We start from the raw sequence: 10,367 nt of genomic DNA, 5'->3' as shown, positions 1-10,367 counted from the left end.
AAACCCTACTGATCCTAGATGACCACTAATCTACTAATGATCTCTATACATTTGTCTATTTAGCCTAGCCTACATTTCATAAAGATGGAATCACACAACACATGGTCCTTTGTGACTGGCTTCTTTCACAGGGCATATGTTTTCAAGGTTCATCCATGTTGTAGCATGTATAAGTACCGTATTTCCTTTTATTGCTGAATAATATTCCATTGTATAGATATGCCACATTTTAATTACCCATTTATCAGCTTATGAACACTTAGGTTGTTTCCACTTTTTGACTATAAAAATATATTATGAATAATGCTGATATGAACGTTCAGTACAAGTTTTTATGTGAACATATGTTTTCATTTCTCTTGGGCATATACCTAGGAGTGGAATTTCTGCGTCATATGGTGACTCCGCGTTTAACACATCAAGGAACTGCCAGACTGTTTTCCAAAGTGGCTGCACCGTTTTGCATTCCCATAGTGCATATGAGAGTTCAATTTCTCCATATTCTTCCCAACACATGTCTTTTTTACTATCGTCAGCTTAGTGAATGTGAAGTAGTGTCTCACTGTGGTTTTGTTTTGTGTGTCTCTGATGGCTAATGATGTTGAATGTATAAAATCACTTTTTCTGACACTAGTAATACAGTAGCCACAAAGACCAAATTAATATAATCTACTTTTACTTTTATTAACATTCTAAACACCCCAGGTAAAATATGAGTAAGGAATAATCAGAGGAGATGGAGTTGGAAATTCTGAAGATGGCAAGTCATTCATTCATTCTTTTATTTGAGTCCCTGTTAGAGGAAAGAGACTGTTCTGGGTGCTGGGAATGGGGCGGACAGCCACACAGGGGCAGTTTCTGTCCTCCTGGAGTTTGTCTATCAGGGGAGACCGACTAAGCAACTATTTACATAATGAAATCATTACAGTCATGAAAGTCTCTGTGAAAGAGAGGTAACGGAGGCGGTGAGACATATAACAGAGGGTCCTGACTTGGTCTGAGGGCTCAGGGAAGGCTTCTCGGAGGAGGGGAAGTTCAGGTGGAGATCTGCAGGGTGGGTTCACTGTCACAGGAAAGGGGGCCGTGGCGTGAGGAGGCACTGAAGCGGTGAGGGCTTGGGGGAGGCTGAGCAGGTGTGAGGTCTGGGTGCAGACACCGAGGTGAGGAGAGGCTGGCAGAGCCAGCCAGGTCATGCAAAGCATTGCGACTAGTGTTCAGGGTTTCAACGTTTTCCCCAAGAGCAACAAGAAGTCATTTTTTTTAAGGGTTTTAAGTTGGGGAGCAGGTGTTAGGACTGGATAGGACAGGATTGCAATGTGAAGAACGCAAAGAGGGACTGCAAGCAGACCTTTCAGGAAGCGATTTCAACTATTCCAGGCCAGAGAGGAAGGTAACTTAAGTCTAGGGCTGGAAACAGTAGAGAGACGTGAGAGATGATTAGGAGGAATGTTAAAGAAACTCGGTGAATAATTAGATTTGGGGGCTAGGAAGTGGAAGAGGCAAGGATGACTCTGCAGTTGGATAGAAGATGGAGCCATAGACTTGGTCATGGAAACCCCAGGGAGGGAGCAGGTTGGGGATGAGGAAGATCATGAGTTCATTCCTGAGAAGCTAAAGTTCAGTGCCCAGGAAACACCAGGTGGAGAGGTGGAGTAGGCAGTCTGATATGAAAGTTTAGAACTCAGAAGAAAGAGCCAAGCTAGAGGTACTCATGTGGGATACTCAGGGTGTTGATGGTAAATGTGGCCTTGGGTGGAGATGAGCTTTTTTATATATATATAAAATTATTTATTTATTTATTTATTGGCTGCGTTGGGTCTTCGTTGCTGCATGCAAGCTTTCTCTAGTTGCGGTGAGCGGGGGCTACTCTTCATTGCGGTACGTGGGCTTCTCATTGAGGTGGCTTCTCTTGTTGCAGAGCACGGGCTCTAGACGTGCGAGCTTCAGTAGTTGTGACACGCGGGCTCAGTAGTTGTGGCTTGCGGGCTTAGGTGCTCTGCGGCCTGTGGGATCTTCCCAGACCAGGGCTCGAACCCATGTCCCCTGCATTGGCAAGCAGATTCTTAACCACTATGCCACCAGGGAAGCCCAAGATGAGCTTTTTAAGGGTAAAGGTATAGAATTAGAAGAGAAGGGAGCCCAGGGATGAGGGAGCCCATGTATCACTGCAATATTTAAAGGTCATACAGGAAGAGGATTTGCCAGCAGAAGAGGGAGGCTGTGGAGAGAGTAAACCGGTAGGATGAGAAATGGGAAAGTTATTCAAGTCAAGAGATAAGACAGTTTCGAGGAGATAGTGATCAACAATATTGGAAACCACTGAGATGTACAACGTGACATGCTCTGGATTTAGCCATAGAGGTCATTGCTGACCTCAGCAAGATCTAACATGGCTGGGCAGTAGGGGCTGAAGCCAGGCTGGAGTGAGGTGAGGGGTGTGTGGGAGGTGAGGAAACAGAGATGATGCAAGTAGGCAACTCCTTCAAGAACTATGGAGGTAAAGAGCAGAAGAGGGGGAGTAGCTGGAAGGAGATGTGAGGTCAAGGGAGAGTTGAATTTAAGATGGTAAGATGAGGCATATTTAAATATGAATGAGAAGAATCCATCCTACTGGTAGAGATGGGAAGATGAAGATACAGAAAGTCAACAAAGCTGAGTGACAACCCAAGTGGTCTGGCTTCTAGAGCTAGACCACTTGGGTTCAATTCTGGCTTCTCCATTTGCTGCCTGTGTGGCTTGGATCAGGGCATTTGGCCTCTTTATGCCTCAGTTTTCTCATCTGTAAAATGGAGAGAAAAATGGAACTTCCGTTGGGAGTGTTAAATAAAAGCATATACGAGAAGAGCTGACGTTTGGATAGAGTCACTTTGCCAATGCAGGATTCCAAAGCCACATTGACTATTTTCACCCCTCACCTGAGCTTTGCCATTAGAGACACCCATTTGCTGCCTTTTAATTCTTCACAGCATCTACCATATAATTCCTGACTCAAAGAGGATGTTGGTGATGGTAAACTATTTCTACAATTAAAATAAAGTGCCTGGGACTTCCCTCATGGTCCAATGGCTAAGACTCTGCTCTCCCAATGCAGTGGACCCGGGTTCGATCCCTGCTCCGGGAACTAGATCCCACTTGCCACAACAAAGATCCCACACATGGCAATGAAGATACTGCGTGCCGCAACTAAGACCCGATGCAGCCAAATAAATAAATAAATAAATATTTTTTAAAATAAATAAATAAATAAAATGCCAAGGGAAGGGGGAAGGATAAATTGGGAGATTGGGATTGACATATACACATTACTATATATAAAATAGATAACTAATAAGAAACCTGCTGTATAGCACAGGGAACTCTACTCAATACTCTGTAATGACCTATATGTGAATAGAATCTTAAAAAGAGTGGAGGACTTCCCTGGTGGTCCAGTGGGTGATACTCCACGTTGCCAATGCAGGGGGCCCGGGTTCGACCCCTGGTCGGGGAACTAGATCCCGCATGCATGCCGTGACTAAGAGTCCACATGTCACAACTAAGAAGTCCGCCACAACTAAGACTCAGCGCAGCCAAAATAAATAAATAAATAAAAAATAAATATTTTTTAAAATTTTAAAAATAAATAAGAGGGGATATATGCATATGTATAACTGATTCACTTTGCTGTACAGCAGAAACTAACACAACATTGTAAATCAACTATACTCCAATAAAAGTTAATTTAAAAAAAGTACCAACAGAATGTGAATGTGTGCTTACCAAAAGTCATAAACTAGAAAGTTCACAGCAGCATGACTCATAATAGCCCCAAATTGGAAGCTACCTCAAAATCCATCCACAGAATAATCAGTAAACAAACTGGTATATTCAGACAATGAGTACTTACAGCAATGAGAATATACAATCCACAACAACACACTGTGACAAAAATAAAAGAAGCCAGATTCAAAAGAGTATATGTTGTATGATTCTACTTATATAAAGGACAAAACTGACAAAACTAATCAATACTGTTAGATATCAAGACAGGGATTCCCCTTGGGGGTGAGTAGTGACTGGAAGTAGGGGAGGGCTGGACAAAAGGGGCGTTTCCTAGGGAGGTCACGAATATGTACTTTAATAATAATTTTTAAAAGAACATTCTAGAAAGGACATATATATTTGGAAAAAATACTTCTTAATACTTCCCACAGCCACCTTTCAAGTTCAAGTTCCTTTATCAGATTAGTGAAGTAAGTACACACACTCTGAGATGCAAAGCAGCAATAGGTTTTTGCATTGTTCCTACAAAGGCAATAACCCCAGACTCTAAGAAAGGCGTTTAAGAGGCACCGCTTTTCAGAGGAAAAGACTCTTGAGTCTTCTCAGGATTTGAGCTCTTCCATTTAGTTAAGACATTTGAATAGGTAGCTTTAAAGAAAGCACCTTCCTGATTCAGCCTGGGTATCCAAAAAACCTCAGCTCCAGGGAGAGTCACTTGGTCAGCCCAGGCAGTGTGTGAAACAGCACCTAACGGCCAAGAAACTGTTCTGACCTTCTCTACAACATGCTTGCCCAGAAAACTAGTGGACTGACAGTTACTTCTCCGCATGATATCTAAATGCCTGAATGTTTCAGAGACACTGTTGGGTGGTGGCCATAGTCCTACTTGACCTTCTCCTGCATAGGTCTCTTGACTTTATTTTTCTCTCCATTCTGGGTCTTTGCCTGGATTTCTGACAGAATGACTGCAGTAATCTAGCTCTGAACCTAACATAAGGATCTATACCAAATTTTCTTTGAAACTGTACCTCCAGCTTGTTTCCACCATATTGGATTTGAGAAAGTGAGAACTGCCCTGGGTGAGCCGCGTGCTGCTTGGGAGTTGACCTGAATGGTGGGCTCCTCCCTGGCCTTGCTTCCCACACTTCTTATTCTCCTCATACTTGGGCTCCTTCCCATTTTCCCAGTTGTGTCCCCTAATGTCCCGCTCAGGGTCAACTGCCATACTGCAGGGTTAAAGACCACCCCTCTCTCTTTTCCCCACCTGCCTGCTAAATGCCATCTGGAATTTGAAATAAAACCACCCAAAGCTCAGCCAAGTGGTGGAAATCAATAATCAAAAATGAAGCCTGTAAATAGATTGCATCCACTCCATCCAGTCTTTGGTAATTTCCTCAGGAAACAATTATTTTCAAATTGATCTGTCCTTGTTTTCAATTCCATTTTTTTTTTTTTTCTTTGGCCGCGCTGCCAAGGATTGGGCCTGGGCCCCGGCAGTGAAAGCGCTGAGTCCTAACCACTGGACTGCCAGGGAATTCCCTCAATTCCATTCTATAAATAGTATACAGAAATTCAGGTCCCTCACTTAGTAAATACAATCTTTCCTAATTTTTTTTAAAGAGGAGGAAGCAACTAAATAAATCACTCTGTGATGACCTAGGTGGGTGGGATGGAGGGGGGAGATGGGAGGGAGGTCCAAGAGGGAGGGGATATAGGTATACATATAGCTGGTTCACTTCATTGTACAGCAGAAGCTAACACAACACTGTAAAGCAATTTTATTCCAATAAAAAATAAATAAACCATGTTTCATTTTGTCCTGAAGAACCAAGACCTATATTCATAAAATTCTCATTAAAATATAAATAGAAAGCTGTAAAAATAATATGCTGCACATATCTTAGTGAAGTAAACACACAGTGAAATCTGCTTATCAGAGATGCTTCAAGTGAAGAGCTTTAAGCGGCTTTCCAGGATATTCTATTGGAATTAGCAGGGAGAGAGAAACTGGGTATTAGGAAATCAAAAGTAAAATGGTTATGCTCATCTATGTTAAGGGGTTTACCTAGTCTAGACTGAATAATCCCCTCCATAATACCATGGTGAAGGATTCCAGAACTTTACATCTGAAAATGTAGTGCTCAATTATATTATTACTGTTATACACACCCCTTTTTGTCAACTCTCAGAAACAAAGCCGATCTAAGCTAGTCTTGCCCAAGATGCGGTGTTCTCAAAGTTTGATCCCTGGACCAGTACCATCAACATCAGATAATTGTTAGAAATGAAAATTCCCAGATCTACCCCAGACTCACATAATCCAAACTCTGGGGAGGCACTACCAAGCAACCTATATTTTAACAAGCCTTTTAGACAATTCTGACGCATGCTCAAATCTGACAACTGCCACTCGAATTCATCCTCCCTAACACACAGAGACATCAGGTGCCCTTATTTTTGTGTGACGTCACACTGGTGTCTCTCCTCCTTGTCCCACTGGCCCATCCTGGGTATGAGATGTCACTCTTCCTCTCTTATCCAGGACCCGCGACAGAGACTATTAATTGTTTAGGATCCATTCCACTCTTCTCTCTCCTACTAATACAGGCGGGAAACTACATATCTAATCCTCTCTTGCCTCTAGATACGGCTCTGCAAATAATCAGTTTGGACCAAGAGTATATGAATGAAAGTGATGCATGCGACCTCCAGATGATATCTTTCAAAAACAAACAAACCTGGTTGCCTTCCTCTTCTTTTTCCCCTCCTCCCCAACTGGAATGCTAATGTGACATTTGGCTACGAGGATGAGGACCACATTGCTTTGGTGGAGCAACAGGACAGACGTAACCTGGGTCCTTAGATAGTCTTTGATCAGAGCTGCCTCAAGAGCCTAACCTACCTTCTTCTGAAGTATTATGTGAGAGAGAAATAAACACACTGTGACGTTTGAACTACTGTATTTCTCTTTGTCATAACCTAGCCTGTACCTGCTTTAGAGGGCAGAGCTTCCTTCCTAGACTTATAATCCTATTTCCTTTCCTAAGGCTGAGATTTCATGCATTCGTTCCCATAAATCCACCTTTTATATATGTTCCCATCCAAAACAGTTGCCACTTTACATAAAGGACTTCTACTTCCACTACTGATGGGCTAGGTAATTTGGACCAACTTTCCCACTGAGGACCTCTACGAAAGCCAGGTGCAATTAATTTTAAAAATCTACTTAAAGGCATTGAAGAGCTAGCAAGGCAGGTAAAATAACTAAACTAAGAAAACGGAGAAGGGGGAAATCCAGAGATGCATTTGGACTTGCTCTTTTCCTGGGTACTTGCCAATTCTAGAAGAGGCAACTGAGAGGCCAAGCAAGATTTTTGACAGCCTTAAATGGGCTAAGGGAATAAAAAAAAAAAAAAAATAAGAGTCTAAGCCCACCAAGTCTGGGAGAGAGGTGCCGGTAACCCCACACTTGAGACTGGGACACTGAAGGCTGCATTCTAAGCACAGGTTGAAGTGGAAATAGAATAACCCTTGTAGGGATGCAATCTAGCATTAAATCATGGCAATCACTGAAATTGGATTAAGGTGATCCTGGATTACGATCTCTTCTAGGTTCCTTCCTACAGCAAATGCAATTCCTCTCCAGAGACAGATTACATAATCCTAAACCTCAAATTACTTCTACAATTTTTTCAAATAACCATGTCTGGCATGCAATAAAAAATAACCAAGTGACGAGATTACATGAACAATAACAACAACAACAAATGAGCAGAAAAAGAAACAATAGAAACAGACCTAGAGGATTCTGGATACTGGAGCTCTCAGACACAGGCTTAAACATAACTATGCCTACAATGTTAAAGGAGACAAAAGACAAGTCTGAAAATTTCAATTCAAAAATATTAAAATATGAAGGACAGAGAAGATGTTTTTATGTAGATTCTATATTCCATATAATTTCCCAGTCGAAATTCTAGAATTAGGAAACCATGTGCCAACCCCTGATTATGGCGAGTGGTTTTGGGAGATCCCCCTCATGGAAATCCCATGAAATGGGTTCTCCACAAGGAAAGAGCAGAGAGGAGAAATCTCAGCCATCGCTGCCCACCAGAAGGCTTTATAACCACTAGTACCAGATGGAGAGCAGACAGATCGTGAAATTAAACCAAGGGAAACGTGAACTTTCATGTTTCCATATCAAACTCATCCCTAGTATAAAACTTCAGCTATCAGATTTTCCTCTACTGCTCAAACCATGTTCTTTTCCTATACAAACCCCTGCTTTTTCTTTTGTCTCGGGGAGCCCAGACCCTGTCTGTTTGCAACTTTTCCGTTCTGCATTCGAAGCCTAAGCTCCCACAACTTTTCTACTGCGCCATCCAGTGAGGTTTGGAAGGAGCTTCTGGGTCAGCAAATGCGATGACGGGACAGACCAGAACAAGGCCCTGGGCACTGCCCTCAAAGACCTGAGGTTATTTCTTTGCGTCTGGAAACGGCAGAACACATTTCTACTTCTTCCTCCTCCATCCCCTTCTCCCCAGCTTCTCTCTGCTGCCCACACCCACCGCTCACCCGGCTCCCACCAGCGCCCTCAGCAGGTGAAAGGGGAGCAGAGAGCTTCCCAGCTGCTGTGAGGCCTTCCAAACTGAGCCATGTTTGGGCATGTTTCCTCTCACCTCCTGAGGGAAAGGCAACCCCACAGGGCTATGGCTGAGAGGCAAGGGGACTTAGTCCTCCAGGCCACAAGTTGGGGACATCATGAAAACTTCTCAGCATGATATGGGTATTTACTTACTTTTCAAAATAACTCGGGTAATATTGTAAATACACATTTGTTGCAAAATATCTATATACAGGTATACATAGAGCTAAAGTTAAAGGACTTCTTCTTCACTCTCCCACCCCACCCCCATTCATTCCTGCTTCCTAGAGGAATTTGTTTTTAACACTTAAAAAAAAAAGCAAGCCCTCTCCTGCATGTATGTGTATACGTGTGTGTTTATCTCCATCTATATATCCAGGGTGCTGCCTGCCGTACCTGAGGGACATCACATGTGTGTTTGTTCCTTTCTTTAGAGAAGTTTCAGCTACTGAACTCTCTAGGCTAGAACAGAAAATCACTTTTAACTCCGTCATCTATTGCCATATAACAAACCACGCCCAAACGTAATGACTTTAAAAACAAACCAGGACACTCACCATTTTACTTCGTTTACAATTCTGGAGTTCAGCTGTGCGGTTCTGACCTAGGCCAGCTGGTTCTTCCCTGTGGTCAGCTGGCGGGTGGGCTGGAATGCTCATTCATAGGCAGCTGGCTGGCTTTCTGACTGGTGGATGCAGGGCGCACAGCTGCAATAGCTGGGCCGGGCCCCAGCAGCTTAGCCCAGGCTTCAGCACATGGAGACTTCAGGATTCCCAGCAACAGAAACAGGCAAGCCTCCCAAGGCAGGAGTGCTTTTGTACTTCTACTTACGTCATGTTTGCTAATGCTCCATTGGCCGCAGCAAATCACGTGACCAGAACCAACTTCAAGGAGTGGAGAAATGGACTTCACCTCTTGAGGGGAGAAGCCGCAAAGTTACAGGTACATTACAGAGGAGGGGAGGGACGGAATTTGTAGCCACCTATTCAAGGGACCAGACTCCCTAAGGGCATGTGTAAGGCACCTGGGAATTCCTAGGGATGTCTCTCTGAGATGCTATTTCACCTGGTCAGAAGGGCAAGAAGTTCAGTGTCTAGGGGAAAGGCACACCCCCTTTTCAGATTCTTCGTGCTCTGAGTGTTTAAGGGAAAACTCCTCCCTCAAGGGCAGAGCCTGGGAGGGAAGGCAGACAGTGGTTCTGGGTCTGAGAGGGGTGGGTACTGGGGCCTGGTCTGGGGCAGCTATGATGGGAACCGAATGGGATAAGAGCTGTAAGTTTGTGAACCCAAGTGAGGGGCACTTAGCAACCAGGATGTGGTTTATCCTCTCTGGAAAACTCAGGGCAGCAGCCTGTGCGGTTGAGATTGTGCCAGCCAGGCAGGTAAGGGCTTAAGAGATTAACTTGCAAAAGACAGTGAGTGTGACCACTTTCACACCAAGTTTATGGAGAGGCTTATATTAATTATACATATTTTAGTTAATGTTTAGTCACGAAAACTTGTCCTAATGTGTTTACTTCATGAAATTTGCCAAGCTGTACACTTATAATTTATACACTTTTCTGCATGTGTATTTTATTTTATTTTTTCTTTCAATAATTTTATTTTTTTAAATTTTTATTGGAGTATAGTTGCTTTACAAGGTTGTGTTAGTTTCTACAGTACAGCAAAGTGAAACAGCTATACGTATACATATATCCCCTCTTTTTTGGATTTCCTTCCCATTTAGGTCAACACAGAACATTGAGTAGAGATCCCTGTGCTATACAGTAGGTTCTCATTAGTTATCTATTTTATACATAGTATCAATAGTGTTTATATGTCAATCCCAATATCCCAATTCGTCCCACCTCCCCCCTTTCCCCCTTGGTATCCATACATTTGCTCTCTACGACTGTAGACTGCATGTGTATTTTAACTAAAAGTTTGCATTTTTAAAAATTGCCCCAGGTTGATCATAA

The sequence above is a fragment of the Balaenoptera acutorostrata genome, chromosome 4 (genome assembly GCF_949987535.1).
Source record: "Balaenoptera acutorostrata chromosome 4, mBalAcu1.1, whole genome shotgun sequence".
Taxonomy (NCBI): Eukaryota; Metazoa; Chordata; class Mammalia; order Artiodactyla; family Balaenopteridae; genus Balaenoptera; species Balaenoptera acutorostrata.
Note: the sequence above shows the minus strand (reverse complement) of the source record.